This window comes from Tenrec ecaudatus, chromosome 1 (assembly GCF_050624435.1).
Source record: "Tenrec ecaudatus isolate mTenEca1 chromosome 1, mTenEca1.hap1, whole genome shotgun sequence".
NCBI lineage: Eukaryota > Metazoa > Chordata > Mammalia > Afrosoricida > Tenrecidae > Tenrec > Tenrec ecaudatus.
In genome coordinates this window covers 227,195,665-227,221,121 of record NC_134530.1, presented here as the reverse complement: position 1 = coordinate 227,221,121, position 25,457 = coordinate 227,195,665, and positions in this window count along the sequence as shown.

Sequence of the window (25,457 nt, the reverse complement as noted above, 5' to 3'; positions counted from 1 at the left end):
GAGTTTGGAGGACATCCTGGATGCCAGGCTGGAGGATCAGAAAATCAAGAGCACATGGGCAGAGCTAGAGAGGATGGGCCTTTGTGTATGAGCTCTTTGCAGCACAGACGAAGGCTGCTTTGGGCCCAGATAGTGGTGCGGCATAAAATACTGAGGTGGAGAGAAATATCAGGGAACTTGACCTGGTCAGGAGGGGCTTGGGTAAGGGGAGTGTCTGACAGGGCATCGAGGCTGTGACTGGAACAGCAAGGCTAAGGCATCCTAGGAAACAGGCAGCACAAAGGCAGGGAGGCCTGGTGATTTCTCAGACCCCCAGATACCAGTTGCCCTTAAGTCGATTTTGACTCGTGGTGACTTGGTGTGTGTCCAAGAACTGTGCTTTGTAGGCTTCTCGATGACTGATTTTCTCTTGGAAACAGAGCACAGGATATTTCTTGTGAGGCACCTGTGGATGAATTTTAACCCCTCACCCTTTGGCTTGCAGCAGATGTATTAACTATTTGCACCACTCTGGGACTTCTTTCAGACCCCACTGCTTCCCTTTCTCCCTTGTAGAACTAGCAGGGTGCAGTAACAAGCAAAACCTCTGCCCATGACGGCTGCTTACTTTCTGCAAATAAAGACCTGAACCCCCACAACACATACCCAGGAGACCCCAAACCAGCAGCACCAGCAGCACGGGGAAACTGATTGGAAATGGAGAAGAGCCTCAGGTTCCCCATGAACTGCTGAAGCACAATCTGCATTCCACAAAGCCAGAGAGTGTGAGCAGACTATAGCTTCCCAGACTCCCCACCTCCCCACCCAGGACACAGACTCCTCTTCTCCTTCAGGCTGCCCGACACCACCCTGTGTCCTAGCAGGGTGCCAAGAGCCGTCTGGGACAAGAGCCTTCCCAAGAGTTCCCAAGAGTTTTCATCAAGAAATCTCACTGGAAGAAGGTTCTTGGTCCCACCTCTCCCAAGCTGGCCCCTGACCTGGCCCTCCCCTGACTGACCTTTCTTACGGGGAGGGTGGCTCCTTTCTAGAAACCAACCCAAACTCAACTCATTGCCACCGAGTCGATTCCAACTCACAGAGACCCTTTGGAGTAGAATAGAACCACCTTCTATTCCTTCGGAAGAGAGGCTGGGATAGTCGAACTGCTGGCTTTGGGTTAGCAGCCCAACTTGTTACTCACACTGCCCCAAGGCCTCCTTCCTATCTAGGAGCGGTGCCTTTTAGGCCAGCCGTCTCTTCCACCAACTGTTTCCACACAGCCCTCTAGGCCTGTGCAGGCAGACAGGGCTGCATGAGAGGCGGCCTGTGGAGGAAAATTCAGTCTGGACCTAAAGGGGAAAATAAAACTTTAAGTAATGATTCTGCCATGGATTTACTATGGTGTGACCTTGGACAAGTCACAATATTCCCCGCATCTCCAGTTTCCAAATAGTTCGATTCCTATGGCGAGTTGTGAATGACATTGCCCTTAGAAGCACCAACGCGGTGAAACCCAGCGGTTAGAAGTGTTAGGCGGTGAAGCCAGGTCTCTGGATAACATCCCAATTGTACAACTGACTGAATTGCCAAGTGGGCGGCACAAGTGACTCCTCGCTCTGTACCCCAGTGGCTGCATCAGTACAGAGCAAGTACTAATTGTACTTGACTCGGGCTCTGTGATGAGAATGCAGATCATATCTGCAAAGACTTTAGAGGAGTTGCTAGTGCATTGTCAGTGCTAAGTGCTCACTAAATAAATAAAATAAAGGACTGGGGGAGTGTTGGGTCCAAAGTAAGTGCCCAGTAAATGTTGGATGCTCTGACATTTGAACGTCAACGAGACAAGGGTAGAACCCAAGAGAATGTGGGTATACGAGCCCCTGGGCACCAGGAGACACACCTCAGCTGACATGCATGGTGGACGATCTGGGATCCTGTGAGCTGGCTGCAACTTCACACGTGAGCTTGGGTGGGGGAGTAGGGTAGGAGAGAGATGGGGCCGGGAGGCATGGCAGAGCATGACAAGAGAGGTAGACATGCCTGCCCTTTAGTCCCTGTCAATCACTCACCGTCTTGTCGATGTGCTGATACCTGGGAGTGCAGAGACAGCACCGATCTGTGCGAGCTTAATGTCCTCACCATGCCAGAGTTACAGGAGAAGAGTGCTTCCCGGGCCCCACAGGGGCAGGCACAGCCGAATCGTCATTGCCCCACCTGCTGAAGATGGGAGGATTGCTGCCTGGCCCTAGATCCCCTCCTACCTCTGCTTTGAGGAGTGCACAGGTCTGCCTGAGTCCCGTGGCCTCTGCCTATGACTAGAGTCCCTCAAATAATATGACGTTCACCTGGTGACCCTGAGAACAGCAGAGACCCAGAGGAGGCAAAGAGATGCTTCCGAATAGATCCTCCTATGTGCACATGCCTGGGTTTCAGCCTTAAGATTCACTTCCCACGGAATCCAAGCTGTATCTCCTAAACAGACACATCTATCAACAACGTTTTCATCACCCGGCTCCCCTAATGAAAACCGCAGGAGCTCATCTTTCTGGCTGTTTCAAGTTCAAAAGGCTCTGCCTGCCCCGGCAGAACATATAGGCATGTATCCAAGACTGTTGTTGTTGTTGTTGTGTTAGTTCGCACTCACAGTGACCCTGTGTATAAAAGAACGAAACACTGCCCGGCCCCCGCCACAATTAGCACTGTGTGTGGATTGTTGCAGACTCTCTATCAATTCATCCCATGGAGGGTGTCCTTTCTTTTTGGTTTTTGTTTTTTTGGCTGATCCTCTACTTACCAAGCATGCTGTCCTTTTCCAGGGGATGGTCCTTCTGATGGCACACCCCTAATATGAGAGATGAAGTCTCTCAGGTAGTCCCTCTCCTGGCAGTCTATGGTGGTGCAGTCCACCACTCATCCATCAGTGTGCTAGACCACGTGGTGGCTTACGTGTCTCTGTGACACTGGGAAATATGTCACTAGTATCTCCAGGACCAGCAGGGTCCCTAGTGGTGGGCTGATTTCAACAGAACTCTCAGACCTAGACAGACTGCGAAGAAGGACCAGGGGATCTATTTCTAGGAAGCAACAAACAAACAAAATAAGGCCCGTGAAACCTGGAGAACAGCAGCCACCTTCCATTTGGGCTGGGCATCACTGGGTGGTGCAATCCGCTGGGCTGCTAACTGAGAGGGTGGCAGGTTGGGCCTAACCCCGAGGAGTGGTGGGAGTGAAGAGGTTAAGAGTTGGGCTGCTAGCAACCAGATCAGCTGTTTGAAACTACCAGCTGTTCGGAGGAAGAGAGAAGGCTTTCTCCTCCCATAAATGGCTGCAGTCTTGGAAACTCCCCGGGGAAGATCTGCCCTGCCCTAGAGGGTTGCTATGAGTTGAAATCAACTCAACGTGGCAACGAGTTTGACTTTTGAGAGTCATGACTTGGAAGAAAGACCTGGCGATTCATTTCTGGATTTTAAAACAGCCACTGGAAGCCCTGTGGAGAACAAGTCTACTGTGACCCACAGGACTGCCTACCATGAGTTAGAATCCACTGAAGGACTATTCATTTGGGTTTATTTGTTTTGCTCTCTGGGACTGCTTGGCAGTAGGCTTTTCAGGAAGGCTTTGGTGTTCCTTAAAGACTGTGTTCCTCAGTTGCATGTGGCCTGGCTTAGTTTGGAGAAGTAAAGTGACCACTGTCCCCAGCTACTAAATTGAAGAATCAGAATCAGAGATGAGCCGACCTCAAAGCTGAGAGTTTGGTTTCTGGGTGTGGGTATCTACTGTGTGAGTCCTAGAACGTACGTTCCAAGTTTGGTAACAGATATTATGAAAAAAAATTTTTACAAAATATATGTTTGAAAAAAATCTACATAAAATTAAGTTTAAAAGCTTCTTTCTGGTAGAGCTTCTCAAAAAAAAAATAAAAAAGCATTGCCATTGAGTCAATTCTGACTCATAAGGAGCCCAGCACAGGGCAGGCAGACGCGCCCTGTCGACAGTTTCCAGAGCAGATTATCTCCTCGGTGGAAACAGATCACTACCTCCTGCACAGCTACTTACTGGGGTATTTAGGTGCCTCGGCCAGTGACCGACAGAACTAGACACTGCCGGGTCTTGGGCCACCCTCACAGTTGTTCCTTTGACCCCAGTGTGTCAAACTATCCTGTCAAGAGTCGTTTTCTCTGTGCTCCCACTTTACCCAGCATGATGTTTTTCCCAGGGGCTGGTCTCTCCTGCTAGCATGTCTAAAGCACCTGAGCCCCTTGGGTGAGCAGCCAAATTCGTAACCACTTTACCACCAGGGCTCCGGAGAGCTTCTCTAAACCACGAAAACAAAAAGCACATACCAGAGCCACTGTCGTGGATTGCATTCCTGCTTACGGCGACCCAAATAGGGAGCCCTGGCCGTAAAGTGGTTACATGTGGGGTTGCGATCTGCAAGTTTGGCAGTTCAGAACTACCAGCCGCTCCATGAGAGAAAGGTGAGGCTTTCTACTCCCCTAAACAGTCACCGTCTCAGAAACTCAAAGCGGCATTTCTATCCTGTCCTGTAAGGTCATTATGATAGTCAGCATCGACTCAATGGCAGTGAGTGATACAGTGTTTCTGAGAGTGTAAATCTTAAGAGAACGGTCTCATCATTCTCCCAAGTACCATTGGTGAATTTGAACCCATGGCCTAGCAGTTAGCAGCCCAATGAATAACCCACTGCACTACCTAAACCCACTGCCATCAAGTCAATGCCAACTCATATTCACTCTCCATAGGATTTCTGAGGCTGTATCCCTTTATGGGAGCTGAGAGTCTAAGCTTTGTCCATTAGAGTGACCAGTGGGTTTGAAGAGTAACCCACCCGGGTGCCCCTCGTGGGACTTCGTAGAACCTTACAAACACAGTCCAAGGTGCCAGGCAAGGATCCTCAGAAGACACCCAGGAAATGCTATTCTTGGCCTGTGGCAGCCCATTCCACACCACTCTCACCACGCCCGGGCTCCTTCCAGTAACATGCATTTCTCCCCTTCAGTCGGGGCTGCTCATGTTGTCAGTGTTTTCTTGTTTTGCTATCTTGGACCTGATTCCATTCAAGACTCTATTAGCCCCAACCCTTCTAGGAAGCCTTTCTGCCCTTCATCCTGCCTTTGGTTCCCTCATTTCCTGCCATACTTACAACTTGATATAGATACTTTTTGGTCTGCTGTGCTATCTCTGTAGATTGCTATGTCTCTCTCACGCAGCTGGCTTATGGTTGCTGTCCTGTGCATCGGGCCCAACTCATAGTGACCATACGATATATAACACAATGCAACACTGCCTGGTCTTGGTTTGAAAGCTGCTTTATGTCCTCAACTAGCCCGAACCCCCCCTTAGGATTAGAAGCATAACTCACACTTGCCTAGTGCTCACAACAGCCTTCCCACCAAGGTCAGACGAATTGCCCTCAAGCCCACTCTGAGCCGGCTGAGGCCCTGTGTGTCAGTAGAACTATGCTCCCCAGCTTTTTGGACAGCGGTGACCCCATGGTAGCCGGCCACCAAGGGTTTCTTCTGCAGTGCTGCTGGCTGGCTTCAATCACCAACCTTTGCATGAGTCGATAAACACAAACCATCTGTGCCACCCAAGAACTCACACCCATGGGGCAGGAAATACTTCTGTGGGACATGACGATGAAGTATGTTTATCTGTAACAGGAAGTGGGGTTCTCTTTCTGTGCGCCAGCCAGCTCCCATACCATTCAGGCTCCCACCCACTTCTAGTGCCCATCTTGAGCAACCTTCCTGAGTTGCATTTGAGTAAGCCCATCCCATGGCGGTGACTTCAGCCGCTGGCTCCAGCAACTCCTGTGGTTAACACAGAATGTAGCCTGTGCCAGAGAATGTTGTTGTTCCAATCAAGCCACTGCTAGCCACACTTCCCACCCATTTTGCAGAGAGGGAGGGAGAAGTGACGTGGCAGAGGTGTGCAGGACTACAAACTCCCTGGAACCAGTGAAAATGTTGAAACAAATCAACACATAAAGGGAAATACTTTTCTATAGCCTCCGGGACAATTGCCCATTTGTAATCCTTTTTCCTTCCAAAACTTCAAGTTTCCTTCAGTCTCGCACAGTGTCTGCCTCTGCCTGTCTGTCAGTCCTGACTTCCCTTTCAAAGAAACCCCGGGACAAAATGCAAAGCAGACTCGTCTCCCCTTTCTCCCTGAGGGCAGAGAACAAAATAGTAGCATGTTCATGGGCATATTTTCATAGCCCCTCCCCCAATAATTGCTATAGAAACACCAAATCCCCTTCTAACCTCTTGGACATGCTGACAGACTGCACTTTAACTTACCCTCAGACGAACCTCACCCCAGCTGCATGCTGGCAGGACTTGCAATCCTTTGTCGGAAAGCACCTGTCCTACTGGGGATAGGGGTAGTGCCCCACTCCCCCAAACCTGGCTCTTTCTTGTCTAACTCTTGACTCAGCACAGAATGTCAGAAGCCAGGCACAAAGGGGCCTGCGTGGAGTTAACAGCAGCGGCAGCTCTCAGGACGTAGAGAAAAGCCCATGAGACAAGTCAGGAGAGTCTTCACTGGCAGGCCGCTCATGGCGCCCCACACCCACTCTACTCGGATAATGACCTCATGTTCTCCAGGAAAGCTCCTGAAGCTCTGCGTGGGATTTCATGAGCTGAGTCTATCGTTAAGCAGCAACTGGCAACTGAACGGTTGGAGGGTCAAGTCCACTGAGTGATACTCAAAAGTGAGGATGGGGATCTGCTGCTGATGAATCTCAAACAACTCTTTGGAGCATGCCTCTCCTCTAACACAGAGCTCCAGCCTTGACAGCTCCTGGTGTGGAGCTCTCCACAGCCGACTGCCCCCCAAACACAGGAGCCTCCAGTGCACTGCCATTGGGTCCGTGTGGGCTCACAGCAACCGTGTACAGGGTTTCTGAGATTGCAAACTTTTATGAAAACTGACAGCTTCATTTTTCTCCCAAGAAGCAGTTGGTGGATGTGAACTGCTAACCTGGAGGTTAGCAGCCCAATGTCTGGGAGAAAGGAAGGCTTGATCTTCAGGCCTGGATACTATCTGCTAGTGGCCCCTAGGCTGGCTGATAGCATCAGCACTGATTTCAGACAGATGTGGCACTAAAGTGGCTTCCCCACAGGGTCAGGTTCTCCACTTGTGGCATGAATGGCTAGGGCTCCTGCAAGCAGGATGGTGGAAGGAGCCTCACACGTGGCTCGGCTGAGCTAAGGGCCCACTTGCCACTACTCTTTGCCAGGACTCCAACACTAAGGAACACCCTTTGGGAAAATAGAGGGAAGGGGACTGCTCAGCATGCCCCCCCCCCAAAAAAAACCCAAAACAATGTGAGAAGATACATGCTTATAATGCTGAGGCCAACGATTTTTCCGAATGCCTGTGTGTCCGGATTTGATTAAACAGACTTGATGGTGTATTAGACAGGGCTCTCTAGAGAAACAAAACCAGAACGCTAATAATTTTACATATATTTACACACACACACATACACACACATATATATATATATATGAAATAAACAGTTACCGTAATTAAATTATAAAGCAGTACAAAAGGCTCAGTGTAACTCACTCCCGTAGGACAGCTGTGAGACACTGGCAGTCCTTCAAGTCTTGAGGGCCATCAGGTAGTCCTCTGTAGAGCAATTCAGGCTATCCAGGCACAGGCAGCAAACAGCAATGCAGGTCACCAGCAGTCAGGCAGATGACGGGGTCCGACAGTCCTCAGCTCAAGAGATGTAAATTCCAATGGTGTGGCGAAGCAGGTCTTGAAGAACCTCAAATTACAGCAGCACAGTCCACGGTTTAGGTGTCCCACAGGTAGTGTAGCTTGAAAATTGAGGCACAGAACAAGCAAGGCAGCCACACATTGGTCCGATGATCATAGAGCAAGAGACAAGAAAGGTGAGGCTTGCCAAGCCGTTTATCTCTCCACCCTTCAATTAATCCCACATATGTTTATCGGCCAGGTTGGCACAATAAACTAACTACCTCAGATGGATATGCAATAAATCTGATCCAGCAAGGCCCTAGAAGGACCGAGAGAGCTCTAAGCCATGAGCGCTTCACAGACACACAGAGCAGGAGTGACACCACCTCCTACTGATGCAGGCCATTCATCCTGCAACGGGTTTTAAAGAAAATAGAAAAACCGAGCAAATCAAGATGAGTAAATATTGAGGAATAGCCTCCTCTGCGGCGAGAGGGTGTGAGGCAGCATCAACGACAGCGTCAGCACTGACGATTCCATGGAGTAGTGGAGGTGGACCTCAGAGTGGGCTCACTCACCCACAGGCGCAATGGGCAGCTCTGAGAGGCATTAGAAAGGAGAGGGACCCTTTGGGGCTCAGCAGGCTGGATCTTCTTGCAAACCTTTCAGGTGAGTTGGTGTTGGTTCATGGTATACACCATCATGGCAGTTGGGCACTGAGTCATGGCCCTTTAGAAGATTCTGTACATCTGCTATATTTATATGCACACGTGTAATATATACACGTAAGATCATTTCTGTCTGCAGAGCTGTTGTTGGGTGCCATCAAGTTGGCTTTGATGCAGAGCGAACCTATGAACAACAGAAGAAACAACACCCAGGCTGGTGTCATCTTCTCCATTGTTCTTCGGTTTGAACCCATGGCTACAGTACTGTGTTGTTCCATCGGAGTGAGGGCCTTCCTCTTTTTTCTGTCCCTCTACCTTCCCAAGCTTGATGTCCTTCTCCAAGGATGAGTCCCTCCTGACAACACATGCAAAGTAAGTGAGATGACGTCTCATCAACCTTGCTTCCAGGGAGCATTCTGCCTGTACTTCTTCCAAGACAGACGTGTTTGTTCCTTTGGCGTCCACAGTACTTTCAATATTCTTCCCCAGCACCATAATGCAAATGCATCGATTCTTATATGTATGATTTCTATATATATATGAGGAAACACTGAAAGTTCATGGAGAAAATATATAATCTTTCTAACTCATCTTTCTATGCACTGTTGGCAGTCTTCTTAGAAACAGCAACAACTAATAAGTTTCTATTTGTATGTTTGTGTTACTTATGATTTTATATATGGTGTGTACATATATGTAGAATATAAACAGTTAATTAGTCCACATAGCAGTACAGATAGCTCAGTTCAATTCACTTCTGTGGAACAGTTAACATACTGGACTCCTTCAACTCACATGGGCTGCTGGGTCTAAGGTCAAGTCCTCCCTGGGGCAAGGCAAGAAGAGTCTGACCAAAATCCATAAGCAGCAGGGCGAGTCACCAACAGTCAGTAGCTCAGGAGATTAGCAAAGCAAGCCCTGATGGAATATTGAACTCAAGCAATGCAAGGCGACAGAATCCACCAGCGTCAAGCTCAAACGATGTACACACCAGCAGCATGTCTAAGCAGGTCTAGAAGGAGCCTCAAGTTCTAGTGACACGATCCAGGATCCACTGGTTGGCTTGGCCCACAGGTGGTCCAATTAGCGGAGAGCGAGAGAGATGGGACTGGCCTTGCAGGTCCATTTATCTCTTTGCCCTTCAATCAAACTGGGACGTGTCCCTATTGGCTGGCATGGCACAATAAACCTAGCTATCACAATGTCAAAGTAGAAAGATAGCGCCCATAGGTTTTTAAATGCTTTGGTTTTTCGTTCTAGATATCTAGGTTTTGCTTCTGAAATAACTCTTGAGTGGATTTGAAGCACCAACCTTTTGGTAAGTAGCCAAGCATGTAATCCTTTGAGCCATCTAGGTACTCTGACATTGTCTCTACCAAGAAGACATGACTATGCTCACTTCATGGTTGAGGAAGAAAGGCTTAGCGAGATAATCATGTACCTACATTATCTATCTGGTAAGTGGCAAATCTGGGATTCAAAACCAGGCATCTTTGACAACAGAGTTTGACGTGACTCCACGTTGCTGCTCAACACATGCCTGACCCATTCATTCCTCCTTCTCTGGGCTTTGGGCCACATCTCCATTAATAAACCATGTGACACCACATGTCACACATAGTTGAAAAATTCACTGCCATCGAGTCGATGCTGACTCATGGGGACCCTACAGGAGAGGGGGAACTGCCTCTGTGGGTTTCCAAAACTCTAACGGTTTACAGGAATTGAAAGCCTCATCCTTCTCCTGTGGGGCAGCTGGCGGTTTCGAACTGCCCGTGCTCCTTTCACACACAGTAGGTTCTCAATAAATCAATAAATGTGGATTTAGATTACATTTCTCTTCCAGGCAGAGAAAATGACGTTTCCCAATCTAATAGGCTGTTTAAAATTCACAAAACAAGTCCTTTCCCCTGGGGATAGATCACCTCCCCCGCCTCACCCATCATTACTGTTATTATGATTACCTGGCTGCCAAGGGCCTGAGCAGGTGATGCAGAAACGAGAAGCCTGGCAGACAATGAGTGGCTGTAAAGAGCCAGCCCCCCTTCAGCACCATCTCTTTCAATGGGGACCCCCCTAGGGGCTGCCAATCAAATGCCTTCCCTCCAGCACAAAACTCACTTAAAACATTTTTCTTTTTCAAAGTTACAAATGGAAGAACAGGAGCAGCCTTTCCTCAGCCTCTCTCTGACACATCCCCACCCAGAGACAGCGAAGGCATTTCAGTTGTCAGTCAGCAATAAATACCAGGTTTAAGCTTTGTGTGGTACAGCCCTAGAATAGACATCGCTAATGGGGATGATGACAGTCCCTGGCTTCTGAAGTATGTGTGAGAAAGCGAGAGAGAAGGGGCGGCTGGCGGGTGGGGAGCAGGGAGGCAGGGGAAGCTTCAGGCAGAAGGGCCTAGGGTTGCATATGTTCTTTTGGGAAGATCCATTCTCCCTCTAATGTTGTTTTCCACGTTTCCCAGGCATTTTCCCCTGAAAGCTTTCATCAATTGTCCACATCATTCTGAGTGCTGCTCTGAGCAATATTCTGAGCCATTCGAGCCCCAAAGGCTGCGAGGGAAAGGGACTGAGAGAGGACAAACAGGTCACGGGAAAGCTTCAGCCCTCCGCACAGGGCGCAAGGAGTCTATGGTGATCCCTGTCGTCCGTGCTATCCTCGGAAGCAAGCAGGTGCCACCAAATCAGAGACAGAGACTGCTTTTATGGGGCTGGGCAGGGACAGAGGACCCAGTAAGCGTGACTGACACAGGCTCATTTGTGCGTATTTACATGTCTGTGTCAGTCATCTGTAATGAGTAGTTTGAAATGGGTTTCGCCATATCTTTGAAATAATTCACGACGGATGGGTATTCCATTGATGCCCACAAATCCAAAACCAAACCCGCTGCCACGGCATAGAACCCAAGTCATGGCAACCCTGGAGGACAGAGAATAATGCCCACTTTGGGTTTTCTAAGCTGTGGATCTTTGCAGGAGCAGTAAACCTCGTGTTTTTCCTTCAGAGCGACTGGTGAACTTGAATGGCTGACCTTAAATAAGCAGCCAAATATGTCCATCCAGAGTCCTCCCATCCCTGTCAGGGACTACACATTTCGAAAGAGATTTTGATTCTGCAGGAAGCTGGAAGAGAGCCGATGGCGGCCATGCCTGCAAGCCTGTGCTTTCATTGCTTATTGGCTGAGCTGACACTTGGGCTGAGGTGGTCAGGACTGTGCTGTAGTGATGAGGCCATTTCCCAAATGAGGTAGTTTATTGTGCCAGCCTGGCCGATAAACACATGTGGGATTAGCACACCAAACTACCCACCTGCCCCAAAGCACTGACTACTGCTTTTCAGGGAAAGGCCACCACTAGGACAATGGCTGGGGCCAGCTCCTCCTTCCCATGAAAAGGAAAAAGAACCCAGGATCACTGAGAAGAGTTTTCATGTCATGCAACAAACTTCAAAGTGTGCTGTGGACTCATGATGAGTTAGAGAGTAAGAACCCAGCCCTGTCTTCAGGGAGCCCATGGCTTCTCCTGGCTGCGGCCCGATCCATGCGGACCCAGACTGGCGGGGGTAGCTGTGTTGCAGGCCTTGAGCGAGGGAGAAGCACGAAATGGAAAATGAGGCAAGTCTCCTAATGCCCGCCGGTCCCTTGGATTTCTCTGAATCTACTTTCCCTGAAATGATGCCCTGTTCACACGCTCCTACCACCACCCTGCCTCCCCTCACAAACACTGCAGCCTTCTTGTGCCCTCACCTCAGGCCCAGCAGGCCTCCTAGACCACGCCTTCTTGTCCTGCATCACAATGGTTCAGGGTTTGCTGGCTGTCCATTGCTACTCCAAGTAATTTATGCCTCCCAACTCCTAATCCTCAGAAGACTACTAGGACTTGGGTCCTTCAGAGAGCCCATGGTACAGCTGGGCAAACTGAGACTCAAAGAGCATCTTAATGTGGCTGCCGGACACTTGCTTAAGGTGCTGCCCTTGAATCTCCCTAAACCTACCTCTGGCCCCAACCCTCAGTCACAAGCCTTTGTTCTCTTCTACCTGCCGACGAAAATGACAATGACTTCCAGGCACCTGCGTGCTCCTGAGCCCAGACAGATTACAGGTGTGGAAACACTTCGTTTTCTCCATTCTGCTCTTGCGGGTAGCTGCAATTGGATAGTGTGGGGACAGCGGGAAGAAGATGCCACAAGGCTCCGGGGACCAGTGGTGCTGAACCATGCTGGATGGCATTTCACTCACCTGAATGGTTTTCCTCAGCCTCACAAGGAGAGAGAGCAGTACTGCGACTGCCGGCACCTTGGAAAGGGATGGCGGGCTTCCCCACAGCCCTGTGACACATGGCGTGGTGTCTCGGCAGACAAATTGGTGTCTGGCAGGCAGCCAACTCAGGAAAGTGTGTGTGTGTGTGTGTGTGTGTGTGTGTGTGTGTGTGTGAAAGGGTCACAATAAAACTGCTATTTCCAAGGCCTTCACTACTACCCCAGATTTGACTTTATATTCTCAGCAGAACCGCCCCCCACCCATTCTGTCCAGAACATCAACTTTAATTGAAAGGCCCCTCAAAGATCTTTGAAGGCCTAAATCTTTCCCTTCCAGCTGGTCAGCGATATTGGCATATTAATCTATTTAGTAATTATGCAAACAAGCTCTGACCATGTGTTATTGAAAATTAAACTATCAAAATGTGTCCAATCAAATCGCTCAATTTCTCAACCCTATTGTGTCATTAGATTCAACACTAAGATTAATTACCAAGCAATGGGCCAGGTTCACCAGATGTTTTGCTGACTCCAATGGAGGTACATCTGTTTCTCCACCTACCATTGTGGCAGACACGGCGGCTGATTCTGCAATTGCCTGGTCAGATTCAGGGTTATATTAGCCTAAATGCTCTTGGTATTGACTTAGTCTAATGCTATTGTACCTCTTCCTCCCTGAAACTGCTGTCCAGGGTCACTGTCAGCAGATGATCTGTCCCGGGAGAGTTGTAAGGGAGCCAGAACCTCCAGCTATGAGATATAGAACAGAGACTGCTGGCTTATGAGGAATCGACATTACTAGTACTGAGAAGCCACAGACTTGGGTTCTAGCCCAGAATCTCTGACCTCTTCCCTCATGTCACATTTTCTTGGTAAATGGCTCTCCCTCCCAGCTAGATAGTATCTCCACCTGTTAGACAAATGCTTTGTAACCAGAGTTTTTGGGGTACAGTGCAAAGAACAGAACCCCAGAAGCTAGGCAGAGCTGGTCTGAGCCTGGCTCCCTGCCACTCACTCCTGCCACTCACTCTCTGGGTACCTAAGGGCAATGAATTCTACTTTCTGTGCATTTTCTCACCTGTAAAACGTAAAGAAGTACTAACATTACAGGGTCAAGGGGATGGCAAAAGAGCATGAAAAAAGGGCTTGGAATTTGGGGTAGTGATTCAGTATTTAGGCTCTTGAGCAAGTCAGCCAAAATTCAATTTCTGTCCCATACGCTGTCACTATCTGGATGTTTTACGCACAGAACACCTTTCTAAGCTCCATTTTTCTTGTCTATAAAATGGAGATGACCACCTGATCAAGCTCATATGTAGGATTAAAATGCATAGTGCATAAATAGTGCATAGTGCATGTAAAGTATTTAGCAGAAAACAAATAAAGAAATAAAAGAAAACAAAACATTGCTGGTGAGTCAATTTCAACTCTTAACAACCTCATCTACAGCAGAAGAGAAGAACTGCCACGGGTTTCCAAAGCTGTAAATTTTTGTGGAACCAGGCGGCCTCGTTCTCCTCCCATAGAACGGCTGCTGAGTCTACACCCCGGCCATTGGGTTAGCATAACCAGTGTGCCACAAAGAGTCCTTGTCTGCCAAATAGAAAGCATTCAAATACATTCAGAAATGCTATAATTATTATTATCACTATGGAATATGTACTCACAGTGCAACACATCCTGCTTTCCACCTTGATTGCCTGTTAGCCTTTCCCACCTCGTTGCTGTCCCGGGGTCTGCAGCGTTTCAGAGGTCCTAACACCCCATCCACCAGCTGCCAGCAATCCAGTTCAATGTGTGGAGCACTCAGATGCTTCAGAGCAGGCCTGCTCTCCTCCGGGTTTTCGTGGCTGTGATTTTGGAAGGCGGATTGATGGCTCTGCCCCAGGGGACAAAGGTGCCTAAGAGTGAGATTTGAGAGGAAGGGGGACAAAGAACAGAGAGAGGAGAAAGGGAGGAGAGTGGAGAAGGAGATGAGGTAGGACCACATTTTGTAACACAACCTAGTGACAACTTAAACTATTAGTGAAGCTATATGTCACCGACTGAAATATATCCAACCCAAAATATGTGTCTCTCTGACTAGGCGATGACACTCCATGTTTTATGTAATGATGCAATTTAGAATTCCTGTGGTGAAATAGTCACCCTCCCCCTCACCATGGTGCGATCCTTTCTGATCAGCCAATCAGTGCTGAAGGGTTTGGTGTGGGATGCTCTACACTGAATCAGGTCTCAGGCCTGATTCCATATGAGTAGACTTGCCCTGAAGTGTGGGCTAAATCATCTTTAATCTTATAAGACATACAAGTATGGAAGCAAGCATGGAAGGAAGAACTTGTTACTCAAGAAAGAAGAGTCTGGAACAGAATCTATCCTTTGGACCCAGAGTGTGTTAGGCCAGGTTAGTTAGAGAAACACATTCAAGGACACTCAGATGTGGAGTAGGAGAGAGCTTTCTATCAAGAAGTAGTTACAGATCAGTGAAACACCCCAGCCCAGTCCAGACCAAGTCCATAAGTCCAATACTAGCCCGTAAGTCCAATATGCATCCATAATCCCTCAGCAGACTCCCACAGGAAGACCACAGGCCAGGCCAGTGGGTATAGAGTCTTGTGGAACCAATGGTGGTGGAAGCATTGCAAGTCTCTGACAGGTCTCAACTGCATGGCTTGCCAACAGGAATGTGACAGAGTGGGGAGGGTGTGGTTCCCAGGACTCTTCTTATGAGACAGTCACACCCACAAGGAGGTACCATCAAGCTGTGAGCTGATTGACAGGCTTGAATACAGTCCTATGCTTTCTTTTTATTATTAAATATTTTAATAGGGGCTCTTACATCTCTTATCACAATCCATGCACTCATCCATTGTGTCAAGCACATTTGTATATATGTGGCCATCATCATTCTCAAAGCTTTCTACTTGAGCTCTGGATATCAGCTCCTCATTTTCCCGCTTCCCCCCCCCCCCAAGTTGGCTCGACGTTATATAGCTTCCACACGGGGTCCTTGTCTAAAGGAAGATACAGAGGAAAACTGGTATCAGGACACATGGAGCTCACCAGCAAACACTAGGCCTACAGATGTTGAAAGGAGACAAGACCTTCTCTCTGAACTAATAGAAACAATGTCTTCCCATTGAACTGACACGAGACAGCACAAATGTCTACTTGATAAAGCTATCCACGTGTAGTATTTATGTCACAGCAGCACTGGATAAGTAAGACACACTGACAAATTTGATGTGAACTGCTTTCTTTGGGAACTCAGTGAAATCATGGATGTTGTGCCTGCATTGATGCAAGGTGGAGGGTAAAGAAAATGCAGAGGTAAGCAAGTTAGAAGTCTAGAGCCCCTTAAACCAAATGCTCCCCTAGATCATTCAAGAACATGTAGCCAAGGTGTGGTTTTAAAACTGCCGATGCTTAAAATAAAGATTGACTCCAATTTGCACATGAGGTTCAGGAAAACACAAGAAAATGTTGCGACCACTCTAATAAGGAAAACAACTGAAACCTACAAACTCATAATGTTTGTCAACAAATAGCAGAAGATGCATATGAAATAACTGAGTGAGATGAAATTCTAAAAGTCACAAGTACCTCCTGGAGAGGAGAAAAAAGAAGCGGCCACTGCTATAAGTAAAAGCAAATTACCTAAGATCTCAAAAGTCAAATTGAGTATAAATAACGGTTTGGAGTCCATAGGAACCATGGAAATGGTCTGCACTCACTCACCAGCTCCTTCCCATCACCCTCCATTAGGGGTCCGTGCAGAGTACTGGGATACAGCAGGACAAGAGAGCTACAAAAATGGTTCTTAAACTGTAGGCATGTGGAGTTTGTTGAAATCAAAGGAAATAAAACATTGAAATGAGTTCTCTAGGAATTGAGAGTCTAAGTCCTGCTAAAGAACACACTCTGGTTCTGCCTTCAAGTCATTTGAAGGCTGTAGTGACCTGAATCTAATTAAACCAGGACAAATCCCTGACCCGGCTCAGCCACTAACTAGATTGACTCCACTCCTCTACCAGAAAAAGAGGTGTCTTATTAGTGGAGTAAGTACTACTTACTTCAGCTTGTACTCTATTTTTAGCAACAATGCCTAACAATTGATCAAAAACTATGAGGCCACATGTCAAGGCCATGAAAGACAAGGAAAGATTTAAAGATTTAGGACTTTCCACCGTTTGGCGGAGACTAAGGAGACATGACAACTAAATGCAATATGCGTTCCTGTATTGGATCCTGAAAGAGAAAGAAGGCATGAGTGGGAAAATTAGTTAAAGATAGTGGTTTCATTAAAAGTGTTGCACCAAAGCTAATTTCTTAGTGTTGATTCTTACATCATGGTTCTATAAGATATTGCTCTTAGAGAACCCTCAAGAGGGTTTAAGGGAGCCTTCTATGTCATATTTGAAATTATTTATGTTATTACTTCAACATGAAATTGAGTACAATTTTATGAGGTGTGAAAAACACAAGAAATTATCAATAGTATACAAAGTTGACAAAAATCCACAGAGATTATTCATATAGGAATGACCAAAAAATGAATTTTAGAATAATTATGATTAATATGCTACACAGTTTTTATGGAATAGGTGGATAGCATGAGATTGTAAAGTTGGGGACATTCACCAGAGATGTTTCTATTTTCTATGGGGAAAAATAAGCCAAATGGAAATGCTAGAATATGAAAATATAATAAATGAAAGATTATATTGATAGGTTATCAATAGATCAGACCAGTGAACTTGATGACTGGTCAATGGTATTATTCAAAATAAATCATAAATAGGAAAAAAACAAAGGGAAAAAAAGCAAGATTGAGCATGTGAGTTCAGCAGCTTCTTCAAATAAACTAACAGATGTGTAATTGGAGTCCCAGAAAGAAAAGAAAATGAGAATAAGGGAAAATAAATATTTAGCCTACAGTATGTTTGAAGAATTTTTTTTAAATGGGTAAAAGCAAAAACTTATTGTGACAAAACCTTAGCAGAAGGAGTAGAGAGAAAACCGCACTAAAGCACATCATAGTCAAACTGCTAAAAAAAGAGAAGAGGAAATCATGAACGCAGAGAAAGAGACTGTCTGTTCTTTTATTAGAAACATAAAGGTGGGTCAGAAGATGATGGAATGATAGATTTAAGCTCTGAATAATATATATATATATGCACTGAATAAAATATATATTAATCACTGAATAAAATATATATAACCAAATGTATAAAGAGTTAACAAAAAGCCCTCCTCGCCATTTGTCAGGTTGTCACAATGCAGTGTCTTGTGTGTTGCTATGATGCTGAACATTATGTCACCAGTATTTCACATACCAGCAGGGTCACCCAAAGAGAATAGATTTCAGCAGGGCTTCCAGACTAAGAACAGACTATGAAGAAAGAATCGGCTATCCACTTCAGAGGAACTAGCCACTGAAAACCCAATGCCATTAGTCAATTTGATTTGTACCCATATGGAGAAGTCCACATGTACAGTTGCCTTTTGTGTTGTTGAAAGAAGGTTTTTCAACATTAGTTACTGGAAACCTAAAGAATAGAAAGTTAGAACCTTTATCAAAGACAGTGCAAGAGAATGCGCCCCCCTGCCCCCGCCCAGGTCAGAGGGACTCAAAATATGATTGAGGAAAAACTGCTTCCTCAGTATAGAGTCAAACACAATGATGTGCATTGAATAAAGCCTGCAGTATAAAGCCTCGGGGACCTTCATTTGCTGATGGGGCATGATTCAAAATAAGATAAAACAGCTGCAAACGTCAATTAATAAGTTGAACTTCGCATGTGTGAGGTATGAATCTAGTAAAATTGGAAGTCATTAAAAATAAAATGGAGTGCATGAACATTGATATTCTAGGCAAAGAGCACTGAAATGGACTGGTATTGGCCACTGTAAATCAGGAAATCATATGATTTACTGTGCTCGGGGTAACACAGTGAAGAGGAACGACACAGCATTGATGATCAAAAAAGACCTTTCAGTGAGTTTGAACTACCATGTTGCCTGTGATAGGATATTGTCTGTGCACTTACACGGAAATCCAATGAACACAACTGTTATTCAAATTTATACACCAACCATTAAAGCTAGTGATTTAGAAATTAAAGAATTTTACCAACATCTTGAGTTCAAATTTGATCAACTCTGCAATCGAATGCATTGATATTTATTGGTAATTGGAATGAAAAAAATGGAAATAAAGAGGAATGGCAGTTGGAAATTATGGTCTTGGTAATAGAAAAAAAGCTGAAGATTGGATGATAGAATTTGGTAAAACAATGATTTTCTCATCATAAATACCTTTTTTCAAGAACACAAAAGGCAACTGTACATGTGGACTTCTCCATATGGAGAACAAACCAAATTGATTGACACCCTATTGGAAGAGACAATGGAGAAGCTCAATATCAACAGCTCAGTCTAGGCTAGGACCAAGTGTGGGACATACCACCAATTGCTCATATGTAAACTTAGTTCGAAGCTGAAGAAAATTTAAACAAGTCTATGAGAGTCAAAACATAACCTTTACTTATACTCCCTGAATTTCAAGAACATCTCAAGAGGAGATTTAAGTTATTGAACCCTAATATCAGAAGACCTGATGATCTACGGGATGACATCAACAACATAATAGAGAATGAAAATGGTCATGAAAAAGGTAGGGAAGAAAGAGAAGCTCAAAGCGGATGTCAGAAGAGACTGAAGCTTGCTCTTGAGGATAAAGTAGCTAAGGAATAAGGAAGAAATGACGAAGTCAAAGAACTGAGTAGAAAACCTCAAAGGGTAGCTCAAGAAAAAAAAATGATAACAAAATACCCAAAGACCTACAGTGAGAAAAACCAACCTGAAGAACATACCTAGTGCTTCATAAACCAAAAGCACCCAAGGAAAAACACAAGGCTCAAGTTGCAACATCGAAAGAGTCAATGGACAAAATATTGAAGGATGCAGGAAGCATGAAGAGAAGATAGGAAGCATAGAGTCACAGTGCCCCAAAGAACTAGTCGACACGCGATCATTTGTAGCATATGAGCGAGAACCAGTGGACGTGAAGGGAGAAGTCTGAGCAGTACTAGATGCATTAGTCAACAACAGGAATTTATGGGATCCCAACTGAAATGCGGCAGCAAGCTCTTGAGGCACTAGAAACAGTCACTTTTCTCTGGCAGGAAATTTGAGGGACAGCTAATTGGGCCAACTGACGGGAAGCTACTCACATCTGTACTCATTCCAAAGAAAGATGACCCAACAGAACGCGCAAATCCTTGAACAACATCAGTGATATCATATGCAAATCAACTTTTGCTGAAGACCTTCCAACAATGGCTGCAACAGTGCTTTGATGAGGAGCTGCCAGTGGTTCAGACCGGGTCCAGAAGGAGGCATGGGGATACCCTTGCTGATGTCAGATGGGTCTTGGCTGAAAGCAAAGATTACCAGAAAAAAAAGGTTTCCTGGTGTTTCATTGACTATGCTACGGCAGTCGATTGTGTAAACTATAACAAACTGTGGATAGCTTTCAGAAGACTGGGAATCTCAGAGCCCTTCATTATGTCCATGTGGAATTTATACATGGATCACTGAAAGCAGTTGTGCTCTCAACCCAAGCCATGGTATTCACAATCGATTCATATGCATGTGAAAGTTGGGTTTCTTTTTTCCAAAACATTTTATTAGGACATAACCCAGACATCACTCCATTCAATAGCTCAGTCAGATCAAGCAGTATTGTACAATCACTACCACAATCATTTTCTATTTTCTTCCTTCTTGTACTCTTTGACACCAGTTTCCCTTGATCCCCACCTACCGCTGCCACACTCCCCAGAAACCCTATTCTAGTATTGTCTCTATAGAGTCACCAAACTTGGGTTTCATATAATGAAAAAACATAGGAAGATACCTAAAAGAGAGTCAAGAATGCTATCAACAAAAACAAAATACACCAGAAATAAGTCCCAATTAAAAAAACAACTAGATCAAGTTCAATGTGTATCAAAATCAACATCAAATGACAAAGTTTTCTGTTGTCCATCCCCCAGGGAAGATGAAGGGAGACGTTAGACAGTATAAGATATGACAAAATAATAATAATTTATAAATTATCAAGGGTTCATGAGGGACGGGGAAGAGAGGGAGGATGGAAAATGAGAAGCTGATAACAGGGGCTCAGGTGGAAAGCAAATGTGTTGAGAATGGTGATGGCAACAAATGTACAAATGTGCTTGACACTATGGATGGATTGTGATAAGAGTTGTAAGAGCCCCCAATAAAATGATTTTTAAAATGACAACTTTTTAATCATTCAAGTCAGGGTAATCATTTTAATTAACTATAATTGTCTCTCCAATACTCTCTGTCTGATAACCAGGTTATTCCCACCCCTCAATTATGGTCAGAGGGGACTCACAGAAGGCATATTTCATGTGTAGGATCCCATAAACATATTTCACGATTTAAGTTCTGATATTATTCCCTCCTTCAGAGTTGGATTATATCATTTACAATCCTTAGATCACAGTGGTTGGTGGGTTTTGTCCATGTGGTCTTAGTTTATGTCTCACTTAGATGCCTGCTTGTTTGAAACCAAGCCTTTAAGACCCCAGACGCTACTCTTTCTGATAGCTGAGCATCATCTTCCTCACACTTTGCTACAGCACACATATCTTCTGTGCTTCTTTAATGAGGGTGCAGGGTCATATTGTAAGACCTATTTGTTCGTGGGTTGGAGCTAGGATTAAATGTGAACCCCAAGTCCATTCCTAAATCTATGTTTCTATCTGACTCTGTTTCATCATAGAGACCTCTTTGTTATTTTATGGTAGAGAATCTTCTTGATTATCTCCCTGGTGCATAAGATCCTTCTGTTTATAATGTCATTGATTAAACCCATTGATTAATGTATTTAAAACACAATTGAGAAAGGGAGATTAAAGAAGTGTAGTCTAACTACAAATTATAATACATGGATTATTGACTTGCACAGATTAAGTCCTTATGTGAATGGACATGATTTACATAAACAATGGAAGCTGTTTACATAAACAATGGAACGCTGTAAACATTGTTTACATAAACAATGGAAGCAAATGTCACAATGTCAGACACAGGTCCGCCAGAATAACACATATCTTAATAAAGAAAATGGATTTTGAAAAATAAAAGTTGTGTGTTTGAACTATGGTTTTGGCAAAGAATAGTGAAAGTACTGTTTACTGCCAAAGGGACAAACCGATCCACCTTGGAAAGGGTATAGCCAGAATGCTTCTTAGAGGCTAGCATGGTGACACTTTGTCTCACATGTTTTGGGCATTTTGTCAGGAGAGATGAGTCCCTGGAGAAGGACATCCTGCACAGTAAATTACAGAAAGGCCACTAATGAGATGAAAGAGCACAGTGGCTGCAACAATGGGCTCAAATATTAAGAACAATCGTGAGAGCGGCGCAAGACCAAGTGGTGTTTTGTTCTATTGTATATAAGGTTGCTTTCAGTCAGCCCTGACTTGACAGTGCCTGGTAACAACAGCACACACTCACACACATACATCCAGATAGATAGATAGATAGATAGATAGATAGATAGATAGATAGATAGATAGATAGATAGATAGATGATAGATAGATAGATAGATAGATAGATAGATAGATAGATAGATAGATAGATAGATAGATAGATGATAGATCTACCAGCTCAGAAACCAGTCCCTGGAGAAAGACATCGTGCTTGGTAGAGGGTAAGCAAAACAAGAGGAAGACTCTTAATGAGAGGAAATAACAAGGTGGCTACAACAATGGGTTCGAGTGTAAAGTGATTGTAGAATGACGTTACCAGGCAGTGTTTCATTCTGTTGCACATGTGGACACTATGAGTAAGGATCAATCAACAGACCCTACAACAACACCTACCTAGAACTCCATATCCAGAAAAAATTTCCTTAAAATTACAGGTAATTTGAAACAGACAAAAGTAGAAAGAATTTGGCTTCAAGAGATCTGCCTGATGAAAAATGCTAGAATATCTGTAGGTGGAAGCAAGGCTAGGGGACTTCTGTGCTGCAGAGGGCCATTTGGATACATGGAACATAATTAGCAGGCTTTCATGGTCAAACATGGGATCAACTCACCCCTACTGTGATGGCTAGGGGAGCCCTGGTGCCATGGTGGTTATGAGTCGGGCGACTAACTGCAAGTTCAGCGATTGGAAAACACCTGCTGTTCTGCTCTGCGGGGTACAGGGGTGGGCAACGAGGTTTTCTACTGCCACACAGAGTCACAGTCTCGGAAACGCACAGAGCCAGTTCTATCCGTGAGGTCCTATGGGGTCGCTGTGCGTTGGAACTGACTTTTTGGCAGTGAGTTGCGAATGCAATGACTGGGTCTGCTTCTGGTGAGGCACGCATGTTAGAGGATATTGACGTGATGTTAGCTGGCCAGGGGTCGCCCATCGCTGAGCTAAAGGAAATCAAACTAATCTAAAGAGAGGTGAAGCAGAGTTTTTGGCATGTAGCACAAGTAATCAATCAATGTTAGTTGCTAGTAGTGGTGCTAGTCCTAGTATCTGTAACGGGATCCGTAGACATCTCAAGGAACTAAAAAGTTACAATTGGTATGAGGTCAAGGTGAAAGTCGTTAAGAAGGGTGGACCCAGCGTTTTATCAGATGTCCTTGAATTTAAGAGTTCGCAAGGCCTTAGCAACTCAGCCCTTTCTTCAAGCTTATACAGCCATACCTTCTGTTTTTATTTTCCCCACTGTCAACTTGACTTTCTGGGGACTGTCGAAGCTGACCCCGTATTCAAGTTTGACTTTCTCACATCCTTACACACTCTACGTGTGTTAGTTTGCTTCAGTCTTGCTGCAATAGGAACTCTCAAGCTCTGATAGCAACTTGAAAATAACTGTGTTCACATTCAAGTTTTACCATTATTAAACTACATGCACTCCTCAAAATTATTACGCTCCGCTTCTTTATGTATAAAAAGTGTTGCCACTGTAGACAGGTGCCATTGAATCCATTCTGCTATGCAGCCACATACATACATATGTACAACAGAACGAAACACACCTGGCCCTGGGTCATTCTGACAGCCTCATCACGCCCACGCCCATCATTGCAGCCGTCACGTGACTCTGCATGTGGGGGGTCTTTTTCACTTCCACTGTAGGAAGCAAGACGTCCATTTGCAGGGACTGGTCTCTCTTGATGACACGTCCTAAGTGCGCGCTATGAAGTCTGACCATCCTAGCACACAGCGCTCTGCCTGTGCTTCTTCCAAGACAGATTGGTTGTTCTTCTGATAGTCTAAGGCACATTCAACATTCCTGGCCACGCCATCATTCACATGGATCCATTTTTCTTCAGTCCTCCTTATTCGCTGTCCAACTCATACATGCATATGAGGCAATTGAAAACACCATGACTTTGTCAGTTATACCTTAGGCCTCAAATTGACCTTCCTGCTCTTCAACAGTGTAAAGAGCTCTGTGCAACAGATTTGTGCAATGAAATATGTCCTTAGGATTCCTGACTGCTGCTTCCGTGAGCACCGGTTATGGATCCAAGCAAGATAAAATATTCGACAACTTAGATCTGTGTTCCATTGATCATGATGTTACATCATAGGGTGCAAGTAAGCCTTCCTCCAATCCTTCTTCACATTATCCAACTTTTTGTTTTATTTTCTCAGCATCTCGATGAAATATGTATGGAAAACTTATTTCACAAAGTTGTTGGAATGACCTATTCTGTGTGGAATACACAGTGTAATATTTGGCACATGGTATGGATTCCTCCAACTTTTCATAAGACCTGAGCACAAGGGACCTGGGTGGTATAGTGGTAATAAGGGAAGTTTCTAACTACATGCCACCGGGAAGGAAAATGAGCTGTCTGCCCTCATGCTGAGGTTACAGCCTCAGAGACCCGCAAAGGGTCAGCTCTGCTCTGTTCCATAGGGTTGATCTGAGTTATTCCTCAATGACCATGAGTAGGCATCACAGGATCATGATGGGGGCCTACTCTGCCCCTGGGAATGTGCACTATCAAAGAGACCTCTTTTCAGAAGTGAGAGCAATAGAGACTGAGTGAGTCTTGAACGGAATGTGCAAGACCACATTCCCACCTCAGGTTGCATGCAGGGCGGATGTGACCTTGGGGAGCTGTCATCTCTGTCTCCTCTGGGACAAAAATTGGAGAGTTCCTGCCCTATGCATTTCGAACCTGAAACCCGATAAATCAACCGCAGTTACCGAAGAGGTTAGAAAAGTCATCACTATAATGGTTTGATGGAAGTAGTCAGGAGCAAACTTTGGCAATTCTTTAAGAGGCAAGGTCGTGTTGGTTGACAGCAAAGGAAAACCTAAGTGAGAGGTTGAAATAAAAGTAAAAATATCCAACCGTATATTTCTAGAATATTTGTTCCTTCATTCACATATCCATTTATTCCATCCGTTAATTTAGCAAAATATTATCAATTACTTGCCATGCCACAAAATAGTTCCTGGTGTCAAACACTTGCTTATAAAGGGAATGAATAAAAAGTTCTTCACCGGTGGGCAACCAAATCCCCAGTCCTCTCTACTGTTAAAAGAAAATATTTCATTTTCTAACCAAAACTGGCCACAAAGCCTGTCAGCTCTCATTGGGCCTGGAACCAAAGCCAACATTAAACCACCTGCTTTCTAAAGATGGAACACGGCTGAGGAATGAATTAATCTTGGAAATGTTTTCAGCAGGTGATCTGCTTCACTCATTAGGGGAACTACCTGGTTCATTAGCCAATATACCTGGTTCACT